This window comes from Panulirus ornatus, chromosome 25 (genome assembly GCF_036320965.1).
Source record: "Panulirus ornatus isolate Po-2019 chromosome 25, ASM3632096v1, whole genome shotgun sequence".
Taxonomy (NCBI): Eukaryota; Metazoa; Arthropoda; class Malacostraca; order Decapoda; family Palinuridae; genus Panulirus; species Panulirus ornatus.
In genome coordinates, this window is record NC_092248.1 from 14,070,526 (window position 1) to 14,091,792 (window position 21,267).

The 21,267-nt window shown below is 44.2% G+C and overlaps 1 protein-coding gene and 1 long non-coding RNA gene across 6 annotated transcripts in view; one reads left to right on the top strand and one right to left on the bottom strand.

The window, feature by feature from the left end:
- The window catches only part of LOC139757298 (uncharacterized), a 56,445-nt gene extending 49,827 nt beyond the window's left edge, over positions 1-6,618 (bottom strand). Inside the window, exon 1 of one of the 2 annotated variants that reach the window (XR_011714588.1) lies at positions 6,307-6,617. This is a non-coding gene — a long non-coding RNA (uncharacterized lncRNA). Of the gene's footprint in view, positions 1-6,306 lie in introns of both variants that reach the window. The other variant, XR_011714589.1, reaches the window with a different exon arrangement.
- LOC139757297 (uncharacterized) overlaps positions 1-21,267 on the top strand; it is a 48,995-nt gene that overhangs the window by 13,630 nt on the left and 14,098 nt on the right. The window contains exon 1 of one of the 4 annotated variants that reach the window (XR_011714586.1): positions 12,589-13,182. The exons of 2 other annotated variants lie outside the window; for them this stretch is intronic. The gene's annotated coding sequence lies outside the window, so the exon portion shown is untranslated. Of the gene's footprint in view, positions 1-12,588; positions 13,183-21,267 lie in introns of those variants that run through there. One more of the 4 variants, XM_071677670.1, reaches the window with a different exon arrangement.

Below are 21,267 nucleotides of genomic sequence, written 5' to 3' on the forward strand. Positions count from 1 at the left end.
TGAGTCGGGGCATGTGAAGCGTCTGGGGTAAACCATGGAAAGCTGTGTAGGTATGTATATTTGCGTGTGTGGACGTGTGTATGTACATGTGTATGGGGGGGGGGGGTTGGGCCATTTCTTTCGTCTGTTTCCTTGCGCTACCTCGCAAACGCGGGAGACAGCGACAAAGTATTAAAAAAAAAAAAAAAAAAAAATATATATCTAACTTTGATATTCTGCTAATTAACAGTGGATATTATTGGTATATAATGAAAGGTGATTCAAGCAAGCAAAGTTGTGAATAGCTAAATAATGGTGCAAAGAATAAGCTACAATACTAGAAGTATTCCATGTCAGAAATTATTGTACTATATTAGAGCTTTGGAAAGTAAACATGAAATGTTATTTCCCCTGTTGTACATGTATATTTGTGATGTTTAGTTTAGTTTTATCCATACTATTATCATTTATATGCTTTCTCTTAGTATTAGAATATGATTTATGTATCAGACTAATGTTCAACTCATGGGCTGCACTGTAAAATTGAGTAAGATATTATTATTATTATTATTATTATTATTATTATTATTATTATTATCCCTGGTGATAGGGGAGAAAGAATACTTCCCACGTATTCCCTGCGTGTCGTAGAAGGCAACTAAAAGGGGAGGGAGTGGGGGGCTGGAAATCCTCCCCTCTCGTTTTTTTTTGATTTTCCAAAAGAAGGAACAGAGAACGAGGCCAGGTGAGGATATTCCCTCAGAGGCCCAGTCCTCTGTTCTTAACGCTACCTTGCTAACGCGGGAAATGGCGAATAGTATGAAAGAAAGAAAATATATATATATATATATATATATATATATATATATATATATATATGGTTGTTTAATTTGTTTATGGATGGGGTTGTTAGGGAGGTAAATGCAAGAGTTTTGGAAAGAGGGGTAAGTATGAAGTCTGTTGGGGATGAGAGAGCTTGGGAAGTGAGTCAGTTGTTCGCTGATGATACAGCGCTGGTGGCTGATTCATGTGAGAAACTGCAGAAGCTGGTGACTGAGTTTGGTAAACTGTGTGGAAGAAGAAAGTTAAGAGTAAATGTGAATAAGAGCAAGGTTATTAGGTACAGTAGGGTTGAGGGTCAAGTCAATTGGGAGGTGAGTTTGAATGGAGAAAAACTGGAGGAAGTGAAGTGTTTTAGATATCTGGGAGTGGATCTGGCAGCGGATGGAACCATGGAAGCGGAAGTGGATCATAGGGTGGGGGAGGGGGCGAAAATTCTGGGGGCCTTGAAGAATGTGTGGAAGTCGAGAACATTATCTCGGAAAGCAAAAATGGGTATGTTTGAAGGAATAGTGGTTCCAACAATGTTGTATGGTTGCGAGGCGTGGGCTATGGATAGAGTTGTGCGCAGGAGGACGGATGTGCTGGAAATGAGATGTTTGAGGACAATGTGTGGTGTGAGGTGGTTTGATCGAGTGAGTAACGTAAGGGTAAGAGAGATGTGTGGAAATAAAAAGAGCGTGGTTGAGAGAGCAGAAGAGGGTGTTTTGAAGTGATTTGGGCACATGGAGAGGATGAGTGAGGAAAGATTGACCAAGAGGATATATGTGTCGGAGGTGGAGGGAGCAAGGAGAAGAGGGAGACCAAATTGGAGGTGGAAAGATGGAGTGAAAAAGATTTTGTGTGATCGGGGCCTGAACATGCAGGAGGGTGAAAGGAGGGCAAGGAATAGAGTGAATTGGAGCGATGTGGTATACCGGGGTTGACGTGCTGTCAGTGGATTGAATCAAGGCATGTGAAGCGTCTGGGGTAAACCATGGAAAGCTGTGTAGGTATGTATATTTGCGTGTGTGGACATATGTATATACATGTGTATGGGGGTGGGTTGGGCCATTTCTTTCGTCTGTTTCCTTGCGCTACCTCGCAAACGCGGGAGACAGCGACAAAGTATAAAAAAAAAAAAAATATATATATATATATATTATATATATACACATGTACATAATTCATACTTGCTGCCTTTATTCATTCCCGTCGCCTCCCCGCCCCACATGAAATAACAACCCCCTCCCCCCACATGCACGTGAGGTAGCAGTAGGAAAAGACAACGAAGGCCGCATTCGTTTACCCTCAGTCTTCAGCTGTCATGTATAATGCAGTGAAACCACAGCTTCCTTTCCACATCCAGGCCCCACAAAAGTTTCCATGGTTTAACCCAGACACTTCACATGCCCTGGTTCAATCCACTGACAGCACTTCGACCCCGGTATACCACATCATTCCAAAAGAAGGAACAGAGTAGGGGGCCAAGTAAGGATTTTCCTTCTTAGGCTCAGTCATCTGTTCTTAACGCTACCTCGCTAATGCGGGAAATGGCAAATGCATATGATGATGAATATATATATATATATATATATATATATATATATATATATATATATATATATATATATCTTTCTTTCATACTATTCGCCATTTCCCGCATTAGCGAGGTAGCGTTGAGAACAGAGGACTGGGCCCTTGAGGGAATATCCTCACCTGGGCCCCTTCTCTGTTCCCTCTTTTGGAAAATTAAAAAAAAAAAAAAAAAAAAAAGTGAGAGGGGAGGATTTCCAGCCCCCCGCTCCCTCCCCTTTTAGTCGCCTTCTACGACACGCAGGGAATACGTGGGAAGTATTCTTTCTCCCCTATCCCCAGGGATAATATATATATATATATACTGATTTGGTAAACAGAGAAGAGGTAGTAGAAGCTTTGCGGAAGATGAAAGCCGGCAAGGCAGCAGGTTTGGATGGTATTGCAGTGGAATTTATTAAAAAAGGGGGTGACTGTATTGTTGACTGGTTGGTAAGGTTATTTAATGTATGTATGACTCATGGTGAGGTGCCTGAGGATTGGCGGAATGCGTGCATAGTGCCATTGTACAAAGGCAAAGGGGATAAGAGTGAGTGCTCAAATTACAGAGGTATAAGTTTGTTGAGTATTCCTGGTAAGTTATATGGGAGGGTATTGATTGAGAGGGTGAAGGCATGTACAGAGCATCAGATTGGGGAAGAGCAGTGCGGTTTCAGAAGTGGTAGAGGATGTGTGGATCAGGTGTTTGCTTTGAAGAATGTATGTGAGAAATACTTAGAAAAGCAAATGGATTTGTATGTAGCATTTATGGATCTGGAGAAGGCATATGATAGAGTTGATAGAGATGCTCTGTGGAAGGTATTAAGAATATATGGTGTGGGAGGAAAGTTGTTAGAAGCAGTGAAAAGTTTTTATCGAGGATGTAAGGCATGTGTACGTGTAGGAAGAGAGGAAAGTGATTGGTTCTCAGTGAATGTAGGTTTGCGGCAGGGGTGTGTGATGTCTCCATGGTTGTTTAATTTGTTTATGGATGGGGTTGTTAGGGAGGTAAATGCAAGAGTCCTGGAAAGAGGGGCAAGTATGAAGTCTGTTGGGGATGAGAGAGCTTGGGAAGTGAGTCAGTTGTTGTTCGCTGATGATACAGCGCTGGTGGCTGATTCATGTGAGAAACTGCAGAAGCTGGTGACTGAGTTTGGTAAAGTGTGTGGAAGAAGAAAGTTAAGAGTAAATATGAATAAGAGCAAGGTTATTAGGTACAGTAGGGGTGAGGGTCAAGTTAATTGGGAGGTGAGTTTGAATGGAGAAAAACTGGAGGAAGTGAAGTGTTTTAGATATCTGGGAGTGGATCTGTCAGTGGATGGAACCATGGAAGCGGAAGTGGATCATAGGGTGGGGGAGGGGGCGAAAATTTTGGGAGCCTTGAAAAATGTGTGGAAGTCGAGAACATTATCTCGGAAAGCAAAAATGGGTATGTTTGAAGGAATAGTGGTTCCAACAATGTTGTATGGTTGCGAGGCGTGGGCTATGGATAGAGATGTGCACAGGAGGATGGATGTGCTGGAAATGAGATGTTTGAGGAAAATGTGTGGTGTGAGGTGGTTTGATCGAGTAAGTAACGTAAGGGTAAGAGAGATGTGTGGAAATAAAAAGAGCGTGGTTGAGAGAGCAGAAGAGGGTGTTTTGAAATGGTTTGGGCACATGGAGAGAATGAGTGAGGAAAGATTGACCAAGAGGATATATGTGTCGGAGGTGGAGGGAACGAGGAGAAGAGGGAGACCAAATTGGAGGTGGAAAGATGGAGTGAAAAAGATTTTGTGTGATCGGGGCCTGAACATGCAGGAGGGTGAAAGGAGGGCAAGGAATAGAGTGAATTGGAGCAATGTGGTATACAGGGGTTGACGTGCTGTCAGTGGATTGAATCAAGGCATGTGAAGCGTCTGGGGTAAACCATGGAAAGCTGTGTAGGTATGTATATTTGCGTGTGTGGACGTGTGTATGTACATGTGTATGGGGGGGGGTTGGGCCATTTCTTTCGTCTGTTTCCTTGCGCTACCTCGCAAACGCGGGAGACAGCGACAAAGTATATAAAAAAAAAAAAAAAAAAATATATATATAGAGAGAGAGAGAGAGAGAGAGAGAGAGAGAGAGAGAGAGAGAGAGAGAGAGAGAGAGATTCAACAATATCAGTCATTCCCTGAAATTCATTTCCTTTACCATACCATTATCGAGCCATGAAAGATCTCTGCACTTTTTTTAGTTCTGCAAATCTGCATGCCTTGTAGGGCGATGCTAGTACAAAGCAGCATCCTATTTGTGAGTCTACAATAGTACCATTTTACCATAATGGACCAACGGCATGGCTGTATATATATATATATATATATATATATATATATCTACAACATCAGTGTGAAAGATATTAATAACTCCAAAAACAGAATTATGTGTTTTCTTTGCATTTTAGAAATGTTGGGAATGACTAAAGAGCATGATCTCTTGAACACTTATCAGGCACAGTAATTCCCTAAAAACAATACTTTTTCAATCCATGCAGAATGGATTATGTCCAGTGCAGGGGATAAGGGTCAGAGGGAAAGAAGGCACTGCAGAGGGTGGGGCTCAGGGAAGCAGAGGACCATGAAGGGGTAGAAGTTGGGGCAGAGGAGGAAAGCAAAAGGGGTGGGGGGTCAGTTTAGGGAAGCCTGTGTAGGGAATGGAAGGGTTATGAAAGCAGAGGGGATTCCAAGGAGGTAAGGGTTGAGATGAGGGAGGGCTGTAAGAGACATGGGAAGTCAGGAAAGACTGGCCATTGCAGAGGGTAGAGTCAGTGTAATGGAGGGCTTTGCAGGGTATATGGGGGTCAGGGTAAGGAAAGGCGATACAAGAAATAGGGGTTGGGGAGGGTAGGTCTTTGTAGGGTGTGGGATCAAGGCAAGGAAGGGTCTTGGAAGACGTAGAGGTGTGGGGAGAGGTCCTAGCAGAAGATGGGAGTCAGAGAAGTGGAGGGCCATGCTTGGGTTGGAGGAATAGGAAGGGGAGGGCAGTCCAAGAGATGAGTAGATGAGGTGGAGGGCCATGTGGAGAGTATAGGTCATGGGTCACATAAGTCAATTTCCATCCATTAAAACACATGAAATTATTGAAACTTTAGAGTTAAGTTCAAGGCCTGCCATACAAGCTTGTAATAAGTAAGTCACAGTGGGAAGGAGTAAGCAAATCGGGAAAAATGTGGGCTTAATATATAGTGAAAATGAGTGAACACATTCAGAAATCTACAGAACCTAAAATAAATTCCTAATCCCAGGTAACTGAGTGTTATAATATAAACACATCAGTATACTGTGGTATGCTCCTGAGGAGCAAGTGCCGTAATTAATACTCAAGTAAAGTGGGCAGCAGTACTACCAGTCAATGTGTGTCATCAATGTTTATATTTTATGGTAGTTGGTACAACTGTGAAATCTTGGATCTCGTATATTTTGACTAACACAACACATTTACGATAAATCTCATCTGCCACGTGAAGTTAATTTCTATGTGCTTCACTTTTATGTCAATGAATGACACAGTTAGCCTGATATCTATACCACTCCTCACTATCATATGCCTTTTACAACTGAAAACTAACTCTACTTATCAAGCAGCTCCAGTGTGTTTCATCTTAATTAACTGTATTCCATTAATAGGTGTTTCTTCCTAATCCATATCTATTTCTATGGTATTCCGAACGAATTTCTTTTCTGGAAGTAAATATTCGATTGTAAAAGGGTAGGCAGGAGATATGGATGCACAGCAGAAACTGTCTAGTTCATATAAAAGGTAATCAGGTATAATATTTGTACTGTGAAGTCTATTACGACTCCAGTAGTATCGCTGACATCCCATAACCAGCTGGGCTTTCCACTTGATTACAGGCAATAAATTCATTCTAGATTAAAATTGAGAGCATTCTAAAACAAAAATTATTATAACCTTTCATGTGGTGCCACCTGTCCGTCCCAAAAGAATATCTTGAAGATCAGTACGAGTGAAGAACTGTCAAGTTCGCTTTTGTTGTCGGTGAAGCAGACGAAACCTCGCGATAAGTTTCCTAGGAGGGTGGACACTGCTATATCTATGATGTATCCTGGAAGGCTGAAGCCCGCCATTTGTCTCCAGTGTTCTCGGATGATTTCATCAAAGATAACATGAATAAAAACAGTAATTTTTCTGCACTCATTCTTGTTCTAATTCAGTTCAGTAGTATCCATGCAGTGGAGCTGTTACTAGCCGTATATGAAACTAATACTGAAAGGGGAAACACTCAAATAGGTTCTATAATATCAGCTACTAATACTTATCAAGATAGTAATGATTCAATAATAATTATACCGTTATCTGTGAAAATTATATCATTTGAGTTATTTTAATAACAAAATAATCATGATACTAATATTACTTCCTTGGCCCAACTTGTGTTCATCTAATCATATCATTGCATAATTTGGCTTTAAGGTAAAAATAGTCACATATACTGCTGATGATAAATGAGTCATCTTTATCCTGTAACTAACTGACTGAAGTAAGGTATTCCTTAATTTTGTAAGTATTTAAAATTTCTATCAAAATTATTCATTCTAAGGACCCTTCTCACATTCAAATCACCTGACCACAGGTGATTACTACCTCTTTCGTCAGTAGGGCCTACTAACCCGACGCCAGACCTTTGCCTTCCTCTTCTGGCCGGATAGTGTCGTCAGCAGGACCCTTTAAGCTAGCCGCCTTGCCTTCCTTTGACGCCCGACTATCACCTCTGTCGTCAGTAGCTGGTGAATATGTAAAGTATAAGCAGCCAAAACTACTTTTTCTGCCAATGCTACGACCAACACGTATACCGTCTGTTACTACCACTACTAGTAGTAGGATAAGTAGTAGTAGTAACAGTAACGGTGAAAAAGGAGTGCAATTGGTAGGAGCTGGGTGAGCTTTAGCAATCTTGATGCAAAGGAACGAATCCTGGTGCTAGGGAATCTAAATGCAAGGTATGGCAGCTGAAGCTATAACTAGGGGGAAAGGGGTCCCCGGTGTAAATGGAAATGGGGAAAAGTAGGTAGAACTGTGGTGCGAGAGACATCGCAGCACGAAATACAGTGTTTGAGAAAAGATTCGTTGATAAGTACATGTAGTTGAGTAGGAGTGTGGGCAGCGTAAGTTAATACATTATTTGTTAATTGCCAAGGAGTGGCTGCTGGGTGTGTAGGTGATGAGAGGTGCAGCAGGTGGAATATATGATAATTTCATGGTGGATGCGAGTGTGAAAGCTGGTGGTGGGTTTAGGAAACGATGAATTTACGTGTGTGGAATTGGTGAAAGCGAGCAAGCATGGACAAGTGGCTAATGTGTAGAGAAAATAAGAAAGATTGAGTGAAGAATGGCATGAGGTGAGAGTAAATGAAATAAAGTGGAAAGCTTTTACGAAAATAGTGCTTTCATATGCTGGCGAAGAGTGTGACATGCGAAAAGTGGGTTGTGGACGTTTGAGATTGGGTAGCGAGTGGTGGAATGAGGAAACTAAAGAGCAGGAAGTGAAGCAAGGGGGAGGTACATGGGCGGAATCTGCAGGACAGTAGACCAAATGAATGGGTATGAGTACAAGAGAAAGCAGCAGGAAGTCAATAAAAAGGTATGAGAACTGAAAAGAAAGCGAATGTGGAGTGAGAGTAACGATGAACTTAATGCAAAGATGTTTTAGAAGAAGACATATAGTATTAGAACACGAGAACAAATGGGATCGATGGTGCGCGGAGTGGATATTGAAGTGGTAACAGGCAAGGATATGAACAACAGATGGCGTAAGTATTTTTAAGGACAGTTGAATTATCTAAATGATAGGGTTGCGGATTTTTTTTTCATGAGGTGGCACGTGGAGTGAGAGTTAAGGCGAACTTTTGGTGAAATGAGAGGAGGCAGGGAAAAGTCTGATAAGATAAAATGAGGTAAAACACCGGAAGTGTAAAGAGCATTCCAGTTCAGTTTTTCGAGACAATGAAATAGAAATGCAGTTGATTTGTTAGTTGAGTTCTTCGACATTTGCATGGTCTAGGGTGACGTGCCCAAGGACTGGTGGAGAGCATTTGCAGCGCTCTATTATAAAGGTGAGGTCAAAACTGAATGTTCGAATTACAGAAGTATAATTCTTTTGAGTATATCTGGTAAGGAGTATGGAGAGTGGTGATTAAGGGGGTGTTATGCTCAGAACCTCTGAAAAGAAGAGCAATGCGATTCCAAGAGAGGCTGAGGATGTACGGACAAGTGTTCAGTTTGAAGAATTCGTGTGAAAAATACTTGAAGGAAGATCTTTGGCATTAATGGATCTGAAGAAAGATGCCTTTGGGGAGGTGCTCCGGATATATAGTTAGAGTAATGCATATAAGGAAATAGGATGGGAGGAAGGTGAGAGGTTCCTGGTGAAGGTGAGTCTACAACATGCTGAGGGTTGGGAAGAATGGGAGGTTAATCACTCGCCGTTTGAGAAGGCGTCTCTAGTGATAGACTCTAGAAACAGTAGAAAATGGTGACAGAACATAGAAGTAAGTGTAAAAGAAGAAAGTTGAAATTAATTGTGAACAAGAGAGCAGCAGGGGGATGAGGCAGGAGGGTTTGTTCAAATGGGAAATATGTGAAAGAAGTGGGGTGCTTTAGACAGTCTAACATCAGGCAGTGGACGTGGTAGTGGATGATGGAAATGTTAAAGTGTCTCTTCAGAAAAAGTCAGGTGGTTAGATGTTATTCCACGTCATCTAGGTGTACCTTAGAAAGTTAGTTTTCAACTAGTCAGAGGTTCTTCCTTCTTGTCATGGGGAGGAATTGAAACATTTGTTCTTCGAGTCTCTCGCTGAGCTGAGCCCAACTGCTCTCGCTCAAGTGTTTGTTGGAAGACGTTTGTTGTTGCCGTCGAAGGGAACGGCAGTGTTTGCTGCTACTGTTGATCTGTTTGCTGCTACTGTTGATCTGGGGAAGGTGTGTCGTCAGAGGTCCCGGCCACATGTTCCTTCTGCCCGAGGACCAAGATGGCTACGACAAAGACTGCCGACATCACACAAGGGAATTATCTGCCGCCACTTGAGTTATAGTGTTGTGTGACGTAGGCGTGACGTAAGGTAGTTATGACTTGCGCCTCCATGACCGTTACAGGCGGGTCGTCATGCCAGGACTCCTGCAGAAAAGCGAAAGAATTAGCCTGAGTATCGGGTGGTTGTCTGCTGCATGTTACTACATGCAGCAGACAACCAGGCTTGAGTGAATGAGATTTGTCAGGAGGATAAGAGAGATATCCCTGGGAGTCATCACATACTGTATTTCTGACACAAGTCTGTCCATATGACATGAATGGTTCATTACAAACATTATGAGCATTAAAAGTACATGTAAAGAACCAAATTATCTATCACCATCAGAAACCTTATTTTCATTCTTAAAGATCTGTCCTTGAGAGCTCCAGTAAGGTCCCCAATCAGTCCTTATCTTTATCTATCACCAGTATATCCTCTCCTGACCCCATGAGGTGGGTCACGTACATGTAGCCTGAAAAATCGCTCATAAACATTCTCAACCTATGCACAGGCTCTCAACATTCTCAACCTATGCACAGGCTCTCAACATAACCAATGCACAGGCTCTCAACATTCTCAACCTATGCACAGGCTCTCAACATTCTCAACCTATGCACAGGCTCTCAACCTATGCACAGGCTCTCAACATTCTCAACCTATGCACAGGCTCTCAACATAACCAATGCACAGGCTCTCAACATTCTCAACCTATGCACAGGCTCTCAACATTCTCAACCTATGCACAGGCTCTCAACCTATGCACAGGCTCTCAACATTCTCAACCTGTGCACAGGCTCTCAACATTCTCAACCTATGCACAGGCTCTCAACATTCTCAACCTATGCACAGGCTCTCAACATAACCAATGCACAGGCTCTCAACATTCTCAACCTATGCACAGGCTCTCAACCTATGCACAGGCTCTCAACATTCTCAACCTGTGCACAGGCTCTCAACATTCTCAACCTATGCACAGGCTCTCAACCTATGCACAGGCTCTCAACATTCTCAACCTATGCACAGGCTCTCAACATTCTCAACCCAAGCACAGGCTCTCAATGTAAAATATGAATTTTAACGTATTCTCATAATTTTCACACTTCATACTAAATTCAGATGAACATACGTTTGAAGAGTAGTGCTGACCATCTTGCTTGCCATTTCTTACATAACCCAACTTTACCATCTTAAACATCTCTAATGCAGTTCTTCCCTTCATCCATACTGTCTTCTTTTGCCATATATGCATTGCTCTCCTTCCCAATGTCTAATATTAGTGTGCCAATGGACACATCTCTCTTACTGTCATTTCCACACAATTCTATACCACCTTCAAATCCTACAAACTTTATCCTTTCTCACTATCAATTTCATTATACTGTCGCTCATGAAACATACTTCGCTTCACCTTCCAGGTCACATCATCATCCTCCAAACTATAGTTTACTTTGCTTTCAGACTCATCATTTGCGTTCACTCAGACACGCCATCATTTGACCCATCCCTTTCCCTTGTGTGTAGCCTGTCTTGCCTATCCCTTTGCCATATGTGTGACCTGTCTTCCCTATCCCTTTACCATGTGTGTGACCTGTCTTCCTTATCCCTTTGCCATATGTGTGACCTGTCTTTCCTATCCCTTTACCATGTGTGACCTGTCTTCCCTATACCTTTACCATGTGTGTGACCTGTCTTCCCTATACCTTTACCATGTGTGACCTGTCTTCCCTTTACCATGTGTGTGACCTGTCTTCCCTATCCCTTTACCATGTGTGTGACCTGTCTTCCCTATCCCTTTACCATGTGTGTGACCTGTCTTCCCTATCCCTTTACCATGTGTGACCTGTCTTCCCCATACCTTTACCATGTGTGTGACCTGTCTTCCCTATCCCTTTACCATGTGTGTGACCTGTCTTCCCTATACCTTTACCATGTGTGTGACCTGTCTTCCCTATACCTTTACCATGTGTGTGACCTGTCTTCCCTATACCTTTACCATGTGTGTGACCTGTGATCCCTATACCTTTACCATGTGTGTGACCTGTGATCCCTATACCTTTACCATGTGTGTGACCTGTCTTCCCTATACCTTTACCATGTGTGACCTGTCTTCCCTATACCTTTACCATGTGTGTGACCTGTGATCCCTATACCTTTACCATGTAAGACCTGTCTTCCCTATCCCTTTACCATGTGTGTGACCTGTCTTCCCTATACCTTTACCATGTGTGACCTGTCTTCCCTATACCTTTACCATGTGTGTGACCTGTGATCCCTATACCTTTACCATGTGTGTGACCTGCGATCCCTATACCTTTACCATGTGTGTGACCTGTCTTCCCTATCCCTTTACCATGTGTGTGACCTGTCTTCCCTATCCCTTTACCATGTGTGTGACCTGTCTTCCCTATCCCTTTACCATGTGTGTGACCTGTCTTCCCTATACCTTTACCATGTGTGACCTGTCTTCCCTATACCTTTACCATGTGTGTGACCTGTCTTCCCTATCCCTTTGCCATATGTGTGACATGTCTTCCCTATCCCTTTACCATGTGTGTGACCTGTCTTCCCTATACCTTTACCATGTGTGACCTGTCTTCCCTATACCTTTACCATGTGTGTGACCTGTCTTCCCTATCCCTTTACCATGTGTGTGACCTGTCTTCCCTATACCTTTACCATGTGTGACCTGTCTTCCCTATACCTTTACCATGTGTGTGACCTGTCTTCCCTATCCCTTTGCCATATGTGTGACCTGTCTTCCCTATACCTTTACCATGTGTGTGACCTGTCTTCCCTATACCTTTACCATGTGTGACCTGTCTTCCCTATACCTTTACCATGTGTGTGACCTGTCTTCCCTATCCCTTTACCATGTGTGTGACCTGTCTTCCCTATACCTTTACCATGTGTGACCTGTCTTCCCTATACCTTTACCATGTGTGTGACCTGTCTTCCCTATACCTTTACCATGTGTGTGACCTGTGATCCCTATACCTTTACCATGTGTGTGACCTGTCTTCCCTATACCTTTACCATGTGTGACCTGTCTTCCCTATACCTTTACCATGTGTGTGACCTGTGATCCCTATACCTTTACCATGTAAGACCTGTCTTCCCTATACCTTTACCATGTGTGACCTGTCTTCCCTATACCTTTACCATGTGTGACCTGTCTTCCCTATACCTTTACCATGTAAGACCTGTCTTCCCTATCCCTTTACCATGTGTGTGACCTGTCTTCCTTATCCCTTTACCATATGCGTGGCCTGTCTTAAGTATCCCTTCATCATATGACAGGTGGTGCTGGTGGTGGTGGCAGGTGGTTCTGGTGGTGGCGGCATGTGGTGTTGGTAGGTCGTAATTTGTGGTGGCGGCAGGTGGTACTGGCGGTTGTGACAGGTGGTACTGGTGGTGGGGACAGATGATACTAGTGGTGGTGACACACGGTACAGTTGGTAGCAGCAGGTGGTACTAATGGTGACGACAGGTGGTGGTAGTGGTAGCGGCAGATGGTACTGGTCGTAGCAGCAGGTGATTCTGGTGATACCGACAGACGGTACTTCAAGTGCCGCCATCAGGGCGGATGACGTCAGAGTCCACCCTATATAAAGGTAGGTTGGGAGGGTGGGCCACAGTACAGATGTAGCAAGCAGCCTGTACAAACTAACCTCTCCCAGTTGATAGCAAGCACAAAGCTCTCCTAAACCTTCGCCAGGGACCCAAACTAACATTTAGCTTTTATATTTTCCCGACGCAGGTGAGATGCAAAGCTGTTGTACCATCTGGTGGGCCAGTGTTGGTGGAGTTGTGCCAGTTGGTGGAACAGTAGTAGTGTTGTACCAACTGGCAGGACCGTATTAGTGGGGCTGTACCAGCTAGTGAGGTAGTAGCAGTAGTGGTGTTGTACCAGCTGGTGATACAGTACTAGTAGTGTATCAGCAGGTGGGGTAGTGTAAGTGGAGTTGTAACAACTGGTGGAACAGTAGTACTGGTTGTACCAAATGGTAGGGCAGTGTTAGTGAAGTTGTACCAGCTGGTGGAACAGTAGTAATGGTCTTGTACCACCTGAAAGGACAGTAGTAATGGTGTTGTAAAAGCTGGTAGGGCAGTGTTTGTGGAGTTGTGCCAAACAAAGACAGCAGTAGTGGTGTTGTACCAGCTGGGGGAGGGGGGGGGAGCGGTGGTGTTGTACCTGCTGTTGGGGCAGTGTTAATGGGATTGTACTAAATGGTGAGACAGTAGTAGTGGTGTTGTACCAGCTAGAGGCAGTGTTGATGGAGTTGTACCAACTGGTGGGACAGTAGTAACGGTGGTGTTGCACTAGCTAGTGGGACAGTAGTAGTTGTGTTGTACCAGGTGGGAACAGTAATAGTGGTGTTGCACCAGCTGGTGGGGCAGTGTTGGGGGAGTTGTACCAGGTGGTGAGCAGCAATGGAGGCGGTGCAACAGCTGGTGGGGCAGTGTTAGTGGAGTTGTACAAGCTGGTAGGACAATAGTGGTGGTGTTGCACCAGCTGTTGAGGCAGTGTTGGAGAGTTGCACCAGCTGCTGTGACAGTAGTGGTGGTGTACCAGCTGGTGGGGTAGTGATAGTGGGGCTGAACCAGCTAGTGGGAAATAGTGGCAGTGTTGCACCAGCTGGTGGGGCAGTAGTGGTGTTGTACCAACTGGTGGGACATTAAGTGATGGTGTTTCACCAGCTGGTGGGGCAGTGTTAGTGGAGTTATACCACCTGGTGGGCAGTAGTGGTGGTGTTGCACCAGCTGGTAGGGCAGTGTTAGTGGTGTTGCACCAGCTGGTGCAACACCACTACTGTCCCACCAGCTGGTACAACGCAACTATCACTGCCCCACCAGCCGGTACAACACCACCACTACTGTCACACCAGCTGGTGGGGCAGTGGTGGTGTTGTAGCAGCTAGTGGTAGTAGTATTGTACCAGCAGTTGGAACAGTAGTTGTGGTGTTGTACCAGCTGGTGGGGTAGTGTTAGTAGTGTTGTACCAGCTGGTGGGACAGTAGTGGTGGTGTTGCACAAGCTGGTGGGGCAGTCTTAATGTTGTACCAGCTAAAGGGAAAATAGTGGTGGTGTTGTACCAGCTGGTCAGCCAGTGTTAGTAGTGTTTTACCAGCTGGTGGGACAGTAGTGGTAGTGTTATACCAACTAGTGGAGCAGTGTTAGTGGGGCTATACGAATTAGCGGGACATTAGTGGCATGTTGTACTAGCTGGTAAGGATTCAGGAAGCATATGCTGTGCCAGCTTGTGGGACAGTAGTGGTGGTGTTGTACCAGCTGGTGGAACAGTAGTAATGGTGTTGTACCGGTGGTGTGGTAGATGTGGTGGTGTTGCACCAGCTAGTGTGGCAGTGTTAGTGGAGTTGTACCAGATGGTGGGACAGTAGAGGTGGAGTTGTAACAGCTGCTGGGGCAGTGTTAATGGGCTGTACCAGCTGGTGGGAAAGTAGTGATGGTGTTGCACCAGCTGGTGGGAAAGTAGTGATGGTGTTGCACCAGCTGATGGGGCAGTGCTAGTGTTATACCAGTTAGTGGGACAATAGTGCTGGTGTTGTACCAGCTAAGGGGCAGTGTTAGTGCTGTACCAGCTGGTGAGACAGTAGTGGTGGTGTTGTCCCAGCTGGTGGGGCAGGGTTAGTGGGTTTGTACCAGCTGGTGAGACAGTAGTGGTGGTGTTGTACCAGCTAGTGGGACAGTAGTGGTGGTGTGGCACCAGCTGGTGGGACATTAGTGGTAATGGTGTACCAGCTGGTGGGGCAGTGTTAATGTTCTACCAACTGGTGGGACAGTAGTGGTGGTGTTGTACCAGCTGATGGGGCAATGTTAGTGCTGTACCAGCTGTTGAGACAGTAGTGGTGGTGTTGTACCAGCCGGTGGGGCAGTGTTAGTGTTGTACCAGCTAGTGGGACAATAGTGGTGGTCTTGTATCAGCTGGTGGGGCAGTGTTAGTGGGGCTGTGCCAGCTGGTGAAAGTAGAGGTGGTTGCAGTAGCTGGTGGGACAGTATTAGTGGGATTGTACCTGCTGTTGGAACGGTAGTGGTGGTGACGTACCACCAGGTGGAGGAGTGTGTATTGTACCACCTTGTGGGATGGTAGTGGTGTTGCTGTACCAGCTCATGGGGCAGTGTTAGTGTTGTATCAGCTGAGACAGAAGTGGTGGTGTTGTACCAGTTGGTGGGACAGTGTTTGTGGGGCTGTACCAGCTGGTGAGATAGTAGTGGTGGTGCTGTAGCTGCTGGTGGGGCAGTGTTAATGGTGTTGTACCAGCTAGAGGGGCAATAGTAGCTTTGTGTCAGCTGGTGATGCAGTAAGGGGTGGTACTGTACCAGATGGTGGGGCAGTGATAGTGCTAAACCAGCCGGTGGGCAATATTGGTAGTGTTGTACCAATTGATGGGGCAGTAGTAGTGTTGTGCCAGCTGTTGGGGCAATAGCGGTAGTGTTGTAGCAACTGGTGGGGAAGTGGTAGTGTTGTACCGGCTGAAGAGGCAATACTGGTAGTGTTGTACCAATTGGTGGGGCAGTGGTGGTGTTGTGCCAGCTGGTGAGGTAATAGTGGAATTGTTGTACCAATTGGTGGGGCAGTGGTGGTGTTGTACCAGCTGGTGAGGGAATACTAGTAGTGTTGTATCAATTGATGGGGCAGTGGTAGTGTTGTACCGGCTGATGAGGCAATATGGTAGTGTTGTACCAACTGGTGGATCAGTGGAAGTGTTGTACCAGCTGGTGAGGTAATACTAGTAGTTTTGTACCAATTGATGGGGCAGTGGTAGTGTTGTGCCAGCTGGTGAGGTAATAATGGAAGTGTTGTACCAATTGGTGGGGCAGTGGTGGTGTTGTGCCAGCTGGTGAGGCAATATGGTATTGTTGTACCAACTGGTGGATCAGTGGAAGTGTTGTACCAGCTGGTGAGGTAATACTAGTAGTGTTGTACTAATTGGTGGATCAGTGGAAGTGTTGTACCAGCTGGTGAGGCAATAATGGTAGTGTTGTACCAATTGGTGGGGCAGTGGTAGTGTTGTACCAGTTGGTGAGGCAATATGATAGTGTTGTACCAACTGGTGGATCAGTGGAAGTGTTGTACCAGCTGGTGAGGTAATACTAGTAGTGTTGTACTAATTGGTGGATCAATGGAAGTGTTGTACCAGCTGGTGAGGCAATAATGGTAGTGTTGTACCAATTGGTGGATCAGTGGAAGTGTTGTACCAGCTGGTGAGGCAATAATGGTAGTGTTGTACCAATTGGTGGATCAGTGGAAGTGTTGTACCAGCTGGTGAGGTAATACTGGTAGTGTTGTACCAATTGGTGGATCAGTGGAAGTGTTGTACCAGCTGGTGAGGTAATACTGGTAGTGTTGTACCAATTGGTGGATCAGTGGAAGTGTTGTACCAGCTGGTGAGGTAATACTGGTAGTGTTGTACCAATTGGTGGATCAGTGGAAGTGTTGTACCAGCTGGTGAGGTAATACTGGTAGTGTTGTACCAATTGGTGGATCAGTGGAAGTGTTGTACCAGCTGGTGAGGTAATACTGGTAGTGTTGTACCAGTTGGTGGATCAGTGGAAGTGTTGTACCAGCTGGTGAGGTAATACTGGTAGTGTTGTACCAATTGATGGGGCAGTGGTAGTGTTGTAGCGGCTGATGAGGCAATAATGCTAGTGTTGTACTAATTGGTGGATCAGTGGAAGTGTTGTACCATTTGGTGGATCAGTGGAAGTGTTGCACTAGCTGGTGAGGTAATACTGGTAGTGCTGTACCAATTGGTAGTGTTTTACCGTCTGGTGAGGTAATAGTGGTAGTGTTGAAAAAGCTGGTGAGGCAATAGTGGTAGAGTTGTAACAGCTGGTGAGGTAATAGTGGTAGTGTTGTAATAACTGGTGAGGCAATATTGGTAATGTTGTAAAAGCTGGTGAGATAATAGCGGTAGTGTAACTGCTGGTGAGGCAATAGGGGTAGTGCTATAATATCTGGTGAGGCAATAGTGGTAGTGCTGTACCAGCTGGTGAGACAACAGTGGTAGTGTTGTACCAGCTGGTGAGGCAATAGTGATAGTGCTGGTTAAGAAATAAACATTACATTTCATGGAGTTGTCAACTGGCACACAATAACCATATGGTACATATTAATGGAGTGTCCTTCCTGCTGCAACAAAGTGTTCCATCAATATAATGCCAATGTACTCATCCATATAGATGAGCCATTCTCAATTTCATTTTTTGTCCATATGGCTAAGCCATTCTCTAATATCGTATTTCTTACCTATATAGCCAAGCCAATATCTGATAGTGCATTTTTCACCCATATAGCTGAGCCATTCTCTATCATATTTTTTTGTACACATTTAGCTGAGCTATTCACTAACTATTTCTATAGGTTGCCTTCACATAGCAGAGTCAAGTAGAACACAATCGAAAAGAAATAATTTAGCGCCAAAGCCGCCCTGTAAAAGCTCGTAAGCTACCCTAGGATAATGATACTAAGTATAATAATAATAATAATAATAATAATGATAATGATAATAATAGTAATAATAATAATGATAATAATAATAATAATGATAATAATAATAATAATAATAAACACTTATCAATATCCTAACCTTAGGGTCCCCGTATGGAGGATAGTGCATGCTTTGAGGCTGTTAAAAAATTATAATGATTTCCTTTGGGATCCGGATTATATGTATATATATATATATATATATATATATATATATATATATATATATATATATATATATATATATATATATATTTTTTTTTTTTTTTTTTTTTTTATACTTTGTCGCTGTCTCCCGCGTTTGCGAGGTAGCGCAAGGAAACAGACGAAAGAAATGGCCCAACCCCCCCCCCCCCATACACATGTACATACACACGTCCACACACGCAAATATACATACCTACACAGCTTTCCATGGTTTACCCCAGACGCTTCACATGCCTTGCTTCAATCCACTGACAGCACGTCAACCCCTGTATACCACATGACTCCAATTCACTCTATTTCTTGCCCTCCTTTCACCCTCCTGCATGTTCAGGCCCCGATCACACAAAATCTTTTTTCACTCCATCTTTCCACCTCCAATTTGGTCTCCCTCTTCTCCTCGTTCCCTCCACCTCCGACACATATATCCTCTTGGTCAATCTCTCCTCACTCATTCTCTCCATGTGCCCAAACCATTTCAAAACACCCTCTTCTGCTCTCTCAACCACGCTCTTTTTTATTTCCACACATCTCTCTTACCCTTACGTTACTTACTCGATCAAACCACCTCACACCACACATTGTCCTCAAACATCTCATTTCCAGCACATCCATCCTCCTGCGCACATCTCTATCCATAGCCCACGCCTCGCAACCATACAGCATTGTTGGAACCACTATTCCCTCAAACATACCCATTTTTGCTTTCCGAGATAATGTTCTCGACTTCCACACATTTTTCAAGGCTCCCAAAATTTTCGCCCCCTCCCCCACCCTATGATCCACTTCCGCTTCCATGGTTCCATCCGCTGACAGATCCACTCCCAGATATCTAAAGCACTTCACTTCCTCCAGTTTTTCTCCATTCAAACTCACCTCCCAATTGACTTGACCCTCACCCCTACTGTACCTAATAACCTTGCTCTTATTCACATTTACTCTCAACTTTCTTCTTCCACACACTTTACCAAACTCAGTCACCAGCTTCTGCAGTTTCTCACATGAATCAGCCACCAGCGCTGTATCATCAGCGAACAACAACTGACTCACTTCCCAAGCTCTCTCATCCCCAACAGACTTCATACTTGCCCCTCTTTCCAGGACTCTTGCATTTACCTCCTTTACAACCCCATCCATAAACAAATTAAACAACCATGGAGACATCACACACCCCTGCCGCAAACCTACATTCACTGAGAACCAATCACTTTCCTCTCTTCCTACACGTACACATGCCTTACATCCTCGATAAAAACTTTTCACTGCTTCTAACAACTTGCCTCCCACACCATATATTCTTAATACCTTCCACAGAGCATCTCTATCAACTCTATCATATGCCTTCTCCAGATCCATAAATGCTACATACAAATCCATTTGCTTTTCTAAGTATTTCTCACATACATTCTTCAAAGCAAACACCTGATCCACACATCCTCTACCACTTCTGAAACCGCACTGCTCTTCCCCAATCTGATGCTCTGTACATGCCTTCACCCTCTCAATCAATACCCTCCCATATAATTTACCAGGAATACTCAACAAACTTATACCTCTGTAATTTGAGCACTCACTCTTATCCCCTTTGCCTTTGTACAATGGCACTATGCACGCATTCCGCCAATCCTCAGGCACCTCACCATGAGTCATACATACATTAAATAACCTTACCAACCAGTCAACAATACAGTCACCCCCTTTCTTAATAAATTCCACTGCAATACCATCCAAACCTGCTGCCTTGCCGGCTTTCATCTTCCGCAAAGCTTTTACTACCTCTTCTCTGTTTACCAAATCATTTTCCCTAACCCTCTCACTTTGCACACCACCTCGACCAAAACACCCTATATCTGCCACTCTGTCATCAGACACATTCAACAAACCTTCAAAATACTCATTCCATCTCCTTCTCACATCACCGCTACTTGTTATCACCTCCCCATTTACGCCCTTCACTGAAGTTCCCATTTGCTCCCTTGTCTTACGCACCCTATTTACCTCCTTCCAGAACATCTTTTTATTCTCCCTAAAATTTACTGATAGTCTCTCACCCCAACTCTCATTTGCCCTTTTTTTCACCTCTTGCACCTTTCTCTTGACCTCCTGTCTCTTTCTTTTATACTTCTCCCACTCAATTGCATTTTTTCCCTGCAAAAATCGTCCAAATGCCTCTCTCTTCTCTTTCACTAATACTCTTACTTCTTCATCCCACCACACACTACCCTTTCTAAACAGCCCACCTCCCACTCTTCTCATGCCACAAGCATCTTTTGCGCAATCCATCACTGATTCCCTAAATACATCCCATTCCTCCCCGACTCCCCTTACTTCCATTGTTCTCACCTTTTTCCATTCTGTACACAGTCTCTCCTGGTACTTCCCCACACAGGTCTCCTTCCCAAGCTCACTTACTCTCACCACCTTCTTCACCCCAACATTCACTCCTCTTTTCTGAAAACCCATACAAATCTTCACCTTAGCCTCCACAAGATAATGATCAGACATCCCTCCAGTTGCACCTCTCAGCACATTAACATCCAAAAGTCTCTCTTTCGCACGCCTGTCAATTAACACGTAATCCAATAACGCTCTCTGGCCATCTCTCCTACTTACATAAGTATACTTATGTATATCTCGCTTTTTAAACCAGGTATTCCCAATCATCAGTCCTTTTTCAGCACATAAATCTACAAGCTCTTCACCATTTCCATTTACAACACTGAACACCCCATGCATACCAATTATTCCCTCAACTGCCACATTACTCACCTTTGCATTCAAATCACCCATCACTATAACCCGGTCTCGTGCATCAAAACCGCTAACACACTCATTTAGCTGCTCCCAAAACACTTGCCTCTCATGATCTTTCTTCTCATGCCCAGGTGCATATGCACCAATAATCACCCACCTCTCTCCATCAACTTTCAATTTTACCCATATTAATCGAGAATTTACTTTCTTACATTCTATCACATACTCCCACAACTCCTGTTTCAGGAGTATTGCTACTCCTTCCCTTGCTCTTGTCCTCTCACTAACCCCTGACTTCACTCCCCAGACATTTCCAAACCACTCTTCCCCTTTACCCTTGAGCTTCGTTTCACTCAGAGCCAAAACATCCAGGTT